The sequence below is a fragment of the Balearica regulorum genome, chromosome 6 (assembly GCF_011004875.1).
Source record: "Balearica regulorum gibbericeps isolate bBalReg1 chromosome 6, bBalReg1.pri, whole genome shotgun sequence".
In the NCBI taxonomy this organism is placed as follows: Eukaryota; Metazoa; Chordata; class Aves; order Gruiformes; family Gruidae; genus Balearica; species Balearica regulorum.
Genome location: NC_046189.1, coordinates 43,554,823 through 43,565,081, shown reverse-complemented (window position 1 = coordinate 43,565,081; position 10,259 = coordinate 43,554,823). Strand labels below are relative to the sequence as shown.

Sequence of the window (10,259 nt, the reverse complement as noted above, 5' to 3'; positions counted from 1 at the left end):
AAAAAAATCAATGGGCTCGGATGATTCTTCCCCAGGGGTTTAAAAACAGCCCGCTCTGTTTGGGAATCAATTAGCCAAAGAGTTAGGAGAATGGAAGCAACATAATGAAGACTACTTCGCTGCAATATGTGGATGATGTGTGAATTGTGGCCAAGTCACCTGATAAGTATATAGAAATCGCTATAAGCCCTTTAAATTTCTTGGGATGAGCAGGGTATCGAGCATCTAAAAAGAAGGCTCAACTAGTAAAACAACAAGTATTATATTTAGGGTTTGCTATTTCCCAAGGTTTGCAGAGCCTGGGGACGGAGAGGAAAGAAGCTATACGTCAAATACTGGAACTGACTTTGAAAAGGGAACTGCGGGCTTTTTTGGGAATGGCGGGGTGGTGCGGGTTACAACCTCTTTACGAGGCATTGAAAGAATCGGGAGACAGCTCGGTCTGGACCCCGCGGTGTCGTCGAGCCTTTGAGTCGCTTAAAAGAACCTTAATGATGGCCCCGGCTCTAGGACTACCAAATCTGACTAAACCTTTTGAATTGTTTGTTTGTGAAAGGTTTCACCTGGCTCTGGGAGTCCTCGCCCAACATTAGGGATCCTGGAAGAGACCGGCGGGATACTTTTCGAAACAGCTGGACGACGTGAGTAAAGGCTGGTCGTCCTGCCTCCGGGCCGTAGCGGCGACGATATCGCTGATTCGAGAGACCGGGAAGTTTGCTACGGGGCGACGGATGACCGCGTAGGTGCCCCGTACGGTGACGGCGGTACTGGAGCAAAAAGGAAATCGCTGGTTATCGCCGAGCAGAACGATGAAATATCGAGCCATCTTATTGGAGATGGATGAGGTGAACTTAAAGGTAACATCTATGCTTAATCCTGTATTATTTCTATCCATCTCTTTGGAAAATAGCAGGGAAATAGAACGGGACTGTTTGCGAACAATCGAACGGGTCTACTCTAGCCGAGAGGACCTGAAGGATACCGCGCTTGAACGCCCCGATTGCAAACTATATACGGATGGAAGCAGCTACGTGGAAAACGGAAGACGGTTGGCAGGTTATGCGGTGGTTTTTCAGGAAAAGGCGATTAAAGCAAAGGCTCTTCTACCTAACACCTCAGCACAGAAGGTGGAATTAGTGGCACTTGAAAGGGCATTAATGCTCTCTCAAGGAAAGCGAGTAATTATTTGGATAGACTCCAAGTATGCCTTTGGAGTGGAGCATGCTCATGGAGCTATTTGGAAAGAGAGGTCTATTGTCAGCTCGAGGGTCCCCCATTACATATGGAGAAACTATTGTAAAGCTCTTAGAGAGCGTCCGGTTACCGGCAGAGGTCGCAGTGACGCGCTGTAAGGCTTATCGCTTTAGAAATACCAAAATCAATGTGGGAAACAGGTTGGTGGATCGGGCAGCTAAGGAAGCAGCTAAGGGGGTGGGGGGGGGCATCTTTTTGATTGTCCCTAATAAACACATTAACCTTCCCAAGCATAGGCTGTGATATCAGGCAAAATTTTAGATGGCCACCTATGGGAGTCATTAGAAAAGGGAATAGTCCAGGAGATTACTGGCAAATAGTTGGGGTTTTTTTTCCTGAATTGCCCCGTCAAAATGGTTGCCGATATTTATTGGTGGTAGCGGACACCTTTTCTGGATGGCCGCAGGCTTTTCCCTGTAGCACCGACAAGGCTAGAGAAGCGGTAAAGGTATTAATGAAAGAAATAATTCCCAGATTTGGAGTACCAATAGGAATGTCCTCTGATAGGGATCCCTGCTTTGTGGCTGAAATCCTTCAAAATTTGGCTCATATATTGGGAAATTGGGATTTAAAAGAATACGTGATGAAAATGGGAAAGATTGTTTCCTTGTTTCACAGATACGTGTAACACCTCTTACCTCACCTCTGGGTTTGGATACACAGGTTCATCCTTACCAGCCTTGGCATTGGGTCGATATCAAGGTCTGGAATGAGGAACCCCTTCACCGAAGATGGAAAGGACCTTATCAAGTGATATTAACTACTTTTACTGCTGTTAGGGTTGCAGGGAAGGAGTCCTCGATCGATTATACTCGAGTAAAACCAGCATCAGAGCCAAAAGAACCTCAATGGAAGGTCAGCTCGTCGGATAAAGAAGCTCTCCGAATAAGAAAATTCAAAAATCAAAATGAAAATTAGCTAGTAAGCTGTGCGTGTTTTGGTTGGAATAGCCACGATGTTACTAACTGTTCGGCTAACCAGGGGGACAAATCGCAACAACCTTTATGAGGAGATGAAAATACAATTGGCTAAAGAGTCTAATGTGGCAAATTGTTAGATATGCTTGCAGATAATGTTGGGAGGAAAAGAGTTCCCTTTTACATCTTATGAAATGGCCCAAAATGGAATGGTGAGTCTACAAAATTGCATGGCCCTAGATTATCTGTTCGCTAGTCAAGGAGAAATTTGTGCTCTTATAGGACAAGAATGTGGTATTGAGACCCAACAGAAAGGAATCAGTTTGATTGAGAGGCCAGTGGAAGAGTGGCAAAAGCAAAAGGAGCCTTCCCACTCGTGGTGGAATTGGTTAACCTCATGGCTACCAAACCTAACCGGGCTGAAGGAATTATTTGTAGTAATCATAGCTGTAGTTGTGTATATTGTGTTGTATCATGATTCAATATTTACCCTTGATCACGTGGTGTTGTACCCAATTGTCTGTACCTGACAGTTGAAAAAGATAATATCAAAATTATGCCATCTAGGTGAAAGTCCCAAAGCGATCTTACTTTGGAAGTCTCAAAGGGGGGAAATACCAAGAAATTCTTTTACCGAGCAACGATCAGCTTTGAATTTAACAAGGCCTATGAGCGATTAACATGTGTGGAGAAGACATCCTAACCTTGACAAGAGAACCATCCTGGCAGGATTGCCCCAACCGGGTCTATAAGGAAGAACAGCTTGGCCTGACAACAGAGTTGGGAAACATCCAAGCAGAAGAAATTGTCTTTGAGACTCGTGACCATAAAAGGGAAAAAGGAGCAGGGGGCTAACCCCACCAAATGACTGCCGATGACCACCTGAGACCCCCTTGTGTGCGTAGTGTATTTTTGCAATGCCTGTGTTATGTAAATGTAGTAGATAGGTGGAGACTTCTCAGAAAAGATATGAATATTCACATCTTTAAGGTATATAAAGGCTGAACTTGTGTTTTAAGGTAGGCATGATAGGCGGAGCTATCCCCTGTGCATCCGGTGCTGTAATAAAGAATGCCTGCTCTTTAATACTACATCCCATACTGGGATCAGGCTGGGCATCATACTGGGAGTACTGGGACAGGGGGTGGGCAGTGTGGGGCCCTACTGGTGTGTTCAGTGGCTGGGACGTCCCTATCATCCCCCCTCACCGGAAACACCAGCCTCAGCCGCTCTGTCAGCGCCTCCAGGAACTCCGGGTCTGACCCATGTCAAGGGCCTGACCCGCAAGTGCCCCCGCTGCCCCATATCTGACCCTATCTCCCAGTCACCCCACACCTACCACCCAAGTGCCCCATAACTGCCCCCCATTCCCCTACTGACCCATTTTCCCCATTGTGCCTGGTTTTGTCCTGTGTCCTTCCACATTTTTCCTCCAGTTTACCTAGGGGTTTTTTCCCCCCTTTTCACAGACTCTGTATTTTACCATTTTGCCTTTCTTGCCCCAAACTGTGCCTTACCTTACCTAAAATCCTCATTTTTCTCTTCCACCCTCATTTTTTTCTCTTTTTTTCCCTGTTTTCCTTCCAATTTTCCTGTTTCCCCTGTTTCTGCCCACTCCCCTCTCTAACTGTTTCTGTTTTCTCCCATTTTCTCCCCCTTTACACCCTGCTGCAGGATACAGTTGTCGAGGGGTAGGTCCAACAGCACCAGCCAGGCCCCACCAGAACACCATCCCACCGCATCGTTCAGCCGCTGTGCCACATACATCTACTGTGCATTTCCCCTCCACAGTGACCACCGGTCACCACCAGAATGCATGACAGTGTGCTGCTGGCAACTGGTGGCATTTCCTCCTCTGCAGTGCTGGCTACCTGACCCTTACCCACCTGGGAGCAGGTGGCGGGTACTTCGATGCTCCTCTCCCACCAGGCTTCCCGGATGCACTGCAGCTCATGCACGTGGCTGACTGAGACACCGAACTCCTGGTGCTGTGTGTTGATGGTAGACCGTTGTTGGGGAACGCTGGGAGGGATCCTTCCTTGCTGCAGGGACCGGCTGTTCCTTGTCGGAGGCAGCTGCCTGTGACAGCCCCTTTGTTTCTCTCCTAGGTGAGCTCCTGAGGCTAGGCAAGCACAGGCAACCCCCTCCCCAGCTAGAGCCCTTAGCACAGCAGGGCCAGCCCCATCCTCAGTGGCTAAAGAAAGAGCTGTCCTGCCCCTTCCCCATCTGCAGCCAAGTCCCATCCTCATTGGACCCACCGGGGCTGCCCAGCCCCAGCGCAGAGCTGGAGCCCATGAAGGTCCTCTCCCATGAGAGCTGCACACTCAGACCATCCAGGAGCTGTGCTGCCCCTCTCATGTAGCCCCCTTTTATGCTGAGCCTGACAGCTTATGATATGTAATACCCCTTTGGCTAGTTTGGGTTGCCTGTCCTGTCTGTGTCCCATCCCAGCTTCTGGTGAAGTTTAACTCTATCCCAGCCAAAACCAGATATTATCCTCGCCCTTCACTCTATACCATCTACAGCCTGCCCTTATCCTATACTTCCAGTTATTTACCACCACTTTCCCCTCTCTTTTTCTTATATCTATAAAAAAATAATATATAATAATATATATATTTATAATATATGTAAAAATTAGACACACAGACATCATTCCCTTAGGCTATGGGCCATCCCTCTAAAATGTACATTGAGTTCATTTAGTCCATGACTTCGGGCTCCATCTGCCATAACAGGCTCTCAGGGCAGGAGCTATGCTGTATACCGTTGGATTGTTGCAGCTGCTTCCAGAGTTCACGGCTGGTGTAGCTGGTGTGGTCCATGCTCGTGGTCTGCGCCTTGAAAATGTTGATTTTGAGGAAGTTGCTGGGCACCAGTTGCTGAAGTCAGTTCTAGTTCCATCATCGCTGCGCTTTGCTCAGTTTCATCAAAGTTCATCCTTCATTAATTTGGGTGATTCTTGTGGTAATACTATTGATAGAGCATATAGCAATTGTAGTAGCGATGACCTACAATAGCAGTTATTTAGCAATTCACATATTGCAATCTAATTTATTGGCTGGTTTGGGTCAGATCCCCTTGAGGTACACACTGGACTTCCCCATCCTTCTGCATCACCCACCAAGTGCACCCAGATCCCCGAGCAAAAGCAGTCCCACATACGGGTTTGCTTTTGTCCAAAGCAGGGCTAACCCAGACTTGTCTTCCCAAACGTATTCTTCACATGCACTATGGGGACTTTATCTCTTTCTACAGTATATGGAAGTTTTGATTGGGCAGGGCCAGCTCGATTGACAGATCCCCTGGCATTGACTAACCAGGTGGCCTTTGCTAAATGTGTATCCTAATGTTTGAGGGTCCCACCACCCATTGCTCTCAGAGTAGTCTTTAGCAGTCCATCATATCTTTGGATGTTCCTGGAGGCTGGTGCATGATAGGGGAAGTGACACACCCACTCAATGCCATGCTCTCATGATCATCTTGTGATCCAAAAGTGAGACCTTCAAGTTCTCTGTGATGGCAGTGGGCTGTGTGACCCAGGATTTCCCCTGAGCTGGGATATCTCGCAGGGGAGATTTCAAGAGGATTCAAAGATCGTCCATCCGTGGTTTTGCAAGGCCTCAAAGGCCTGATTTTGCAGGGTTCACTGACCACCCATTGATGCATGCCAGCACATAGAAGTGAGTGTCTCATGAAACTCACGAAAAAGGAAATTTTAATCATAGGTTAAGCTCCACATGTTGTGTGCATGCACAGTTTGGTTAAGAACTATTTGCCTGTCTGCATGCGTGTAACAATCCAGGATTGTTTGTCAGCCTGTCTGTACATGTGATTAGATTTAACCCCCATCTGTGCACACAACCCTGCTGTAAGTTTCTGGTCACCCTTTCCCCTCTTGAATCTTTAACTAACTTGCTATTTTGATTGTAACAAATTCCATTGAAAAGCATAGTTAAACTGGCTGATGTTTAAGTGCTATTAATAATTATGTAAGCTAATATTGTTATCTATCTCAAAAATATTAGTAAGTCCTGATTGCTACTAAATTAAAGCCATGTAACAAAATCTATGTTTGTGACAGCATCTTGATTTTGAGCTGATGTGCCCCAATTTCTGGCTGGGGCACCAGGGAAAGGGGCACACAGGCACATTTCCCTACTTTGTGCCCCAATTATCTGGCTGGGATACCACAAAAAGAGGTGCATGGGTACCTTTCACTGCTGTGCACCTCAATTGCTGGGCAAGGCTCCCCTTTCAAGGGCACGCAGATTCATATCCCTGCTTTGCACTCCAATTGTGATACTTAAGACACCAAGAAACTCAAAATTACTGTTACACTTGTGAAAAATTGTCAGGACTGTGCATCTTGTCCCTCCCACAGGTAAAAAAACTCCAACAGCCAAACAATTATTAAACGAGTGTCCCGAATTCAGCCAGGATACAGTTAATTTTCACCAGAAGCTGGGATGGGACACAGCCAGGACAGGTGACCCAAACCAGCCAAAGGGGGTATTTCATACCATGTGACATCACGCTCAGTATAAAAAAGGGGGCTAGTTGGGGAGGGGCGGTGTGGCTCCAGGGCATGTGGGTCAGGGACGGTGGGACGGTCCGGATTGCAGACAGATCTCAGCATGCGGTTTGAGTTGTACGGTTCTTGGGTGAGAAACTGCATTGTGTCACCAGGATTGTCTATTCTGTTAAAAACTGTTGTTATTTCCCTCTCCCTTTGCTGTCCCCATAAACTGTCCTTATCTCAACCCATGAGGTTTTGCCTTTGTCTTGCCCATTCTCCTCCCCATCCCACAGATGGAGGTGAGGGGGAAGGAGGAGGAAGAGCAGGAGGGGAAGTGAGCAGCTGCGTGGTGCTCAGCTGCTGGCTGGGGCTAAACCAAAACAAGAAGTCACCAGGATGCAGAGCAATAGCTGAACAATTCCAAAGATCCTTTGCATTTGGGAATAGCATCTACAGTCCAACTATACACTGCCATTAGAAGATAAAAAAACGCCAAACCTTAAGCCCCACACAGACAGGCCTTTGGCACCTTTGAGAGTCAATCGGCTTTCACTACCCATGAACACCCCCTCCCAGGCAGCTCCTGTAGTCATCTCCACAGAACGCTATGGAAATGACACTCAGCCTGCTGACAGCTACTCGATGCGAGGTGACTACACAGCCTTTGCCCAAACAGTCTGGGCATATCAATGTACAAGCTATGCACTCTTACAACTATTCCACCTAACCCTGACTTGACACCCCCGGGCAGAGCAGTTCCACACCAAAACGCACACACACACCAGACCAACGCTATAAACAACATGACTCAAGGATGAGAGAAAACTCTCAGCAAGAAGGAGGACTCCTGGAGTAGAGATGCTGCCGAGCAAGACGACCTACAGGGCGCAATGCCCAGGCGAGGCAGCTCTATGGCAACCCCAGAAAAGAATGGACTGTAATGGCCCATTATAAGAAGTTATGGTCAAAACCGAGATGGCAGATGTGTCAAGAAGCCGGTCTTCGAGACCTAAGAACATAAGAATGCAGGGAGGAAGCCCCAGTCCCTGAAAATGGATGGCTGAAAATGCATCGGAGCTCCTGCCACAGCCTGGGACTATGCTGCAAAAGGAGGACCCACCAAAAGCTTCTGAGAAACAAGATCGATCCATGCTGTAAAGCTTGCTATGCAATCAAAGAAGCACCCGATTGCCACTAGGCCAATGAGTAGAGGCATTCGAGACCCTAGCGATGGTGCCCGAGAAGCATGCTGTGCCCCTTGAGCTCAAAGAGGGCATTGAGACCTGAGGAAGGGCTAAGACACACAAGACAAGATATACAACAAACATACCACAGACACAGGCTGCAGCTGCCCTGCCCAGCACAGTCTAGCATGGTGCCAAGAAGTAACCCGCTCCCTTTGCCCACCCAAAAGAGACTGCTCCCAGTCAGCCCTCTCCCCTATGCTAAACTATAAAACCCCTGCCCTGCAACTCCCAACCTCATTCCGTTCTCATCCCACTCCCTCCCCAGCCACGGTCCCTCAACTTAGCTTTCAGAGGGCCAGGGATCTGGAACAACCTCCATCATAAGACATATACACCACACATCGGCTAACTGGCACGATCCTGCAGTCACCAGGTTCCTCTTCATCACCTACAGTTAAAAAAACTAAAACACAGAACAAAACAGTCACATCAGTCACCATTGCACCAGTCAACACCAAGCTCTCCTACAACAACCCCCCCTCCTCAGAAGCACCGTGGCTTTCCACTCACCGGCTCATTCCAGAGACACGCATTGTGGCTGTCATCGCTTGTGGCACCTAAGACGCCAAGAGACACAAAATTACTCCTACGTTTCTGAGAAGTCACCGCTCCCATGATCACCCTCGCTACTCTTCCAGCTCACCTCAAACGGGCACCCAGTTCCAAACGTGGCCACGCAGCACCTGCTAAACCAGAAGCAAACGCTTAAACTAGGTGCCATACAGTGCTCTGCTTTTAGACACTGACAACCGCTTCACCTTCTCGGACTGCTCATCGGCATGCGGCTTCGCCCCTCCGAGGCTCCCAGCGGCACCTGCCAAACACAAAGCAAAAAGCACATGCCGAGAGAGTGCTGTCACATAAAAGGGTACAAGTCTGATGCGTGGCTGAGGGAGGCCCTCCCGTTGAGTCACGAGGTTCAGAGAAGGACTCCCTGGCTTTCTAAACTCCTTCTCAGAGAGGAGCCTAGGTGCAGCCAGGTCTAGTCTTAGTCCCAAACTTGGTCAACGGTTTATGTCTAAAGGATTATGTGTGTAGCCACTTGTCAGAGTCAACATTTGCCTGTCAGAGCCCCACTAAGGACTTTCACTGAAACAGTTTTGCAAAGTTGAAAAGAAAATAGGTAATATATTGAGGCGACAGATATAAAAAGTTCAGAACTACCATTGATAAATGCACTTACTGCAACAATTTTGAGCTCAAGTTAATAGTTCAGTGCTTTTGTTAATGATAGTTTTTCCCCAGGGTAACATCTGACATAACTGGAGGCGCAAGTCTTACCAAAGAGGCATCCCTGCTTGGGGAGGAGAGAGAGAGAGATCCAGGCCCGTCAACCTGTCCGGATAGTTGGAGTTCTCATCCTCAAAAAAGAGGATTCTAAATGCCAGATTTATACTTTTGGCGAGGTGGGACTAAGCCAGGTATTGTGTGCCGATTGGCCCTTAACAAAGCTTGTTGTGCAGTTGATCGGGGCTGGGGCAGGGGAAGTGGCGGAGAACAAAGGTGTTCAGTGTAGAGGAGCGGTGGTCTGTTTAATTTTACCAAAGTAACATCGAGCTGTGAAGGCTCCCCCTCACCCCAGGCGTCACTTAGTTGATTGAGGAGCAGACCCGTCAGGCACCGCATCTGTTAAGATGAACAAATTGCTCATCTCCTGCCCCTGTTCAGGTCCAGTGCTTATCAGTACAAGATGAGCAAGTTGCTCAATCCCTGCTCTTGCCCAAGCTGGACTCCCCCAGGGCCCCTTCTGCTGGCTCATAATGGCCCTGTATTTGGCACCAACAAGCCTGGACAAGTCCGGCATCCCACAAGTGCCCAAAACCACAGCCTGCCCACAGCGATTCCCTTCTTCCATTCCTTTACCTCTGCTGCTCATCCTTGCCCCCTCTGCCATTTACACATTGCCAGGCTGATGCTTGCGCCCCACCTGGAAAACACAAAAGGATACCTTTAACTGAGCCAGCAATGCTACACCTGAAAAGTAACTGCTACTTCAGCCCACTAGTCACTGCTCACCTGGCCTGAGTCAGCTCCAGCACTGATGTGCTGCTTCGCTCATTGCTTCACACCTTCAGAATAAAGAAAGCCATATACACAAATCTGAATGTAGTCATATAGCCACCAGCCACATCTTCCCTCCGACACCACCGGCCGACCCACGTTCTTACGGCGCTCCGCTCGCCTCCTCTGCCGCTCTTTGGTGCGTATCTTGTCTGTCTACATCTGACAAAAAAAAAAGAACCCCAAATTACTAAACAAGTCACCTGGATGCTGAGTGATAGCTGAACAATTCCAGAGCTCTTATTCCCATTTAGGAATACC

At 48.1% G+C, this 10,259-nt stretch overlaps 1 long non-coding RNA gene across 1 annotated transcript; it reads right to left on the bottom strand.

Moving 5' to 3' along the window:
• Window positions 1–4,768: 4,768 nt before the first annotated feature.
• On the bottom strand, window positions 4,769–8,625 carry LOC142602415 (uncharacterized). The gene is made up of 2 exons (XR_012836224.1): window positions 8,448–8,625; window positions 4,769–5,144 (listed from the first exon to the last, which is right to left on the bottom strand). It is a non-coding gene; the product is annotated as an uncharacterized LOC142602415 (long non-coding RNA).
• Between the last annotated feature and the right edge of the window lie 1,634 nt (window positions 8,626–10,259).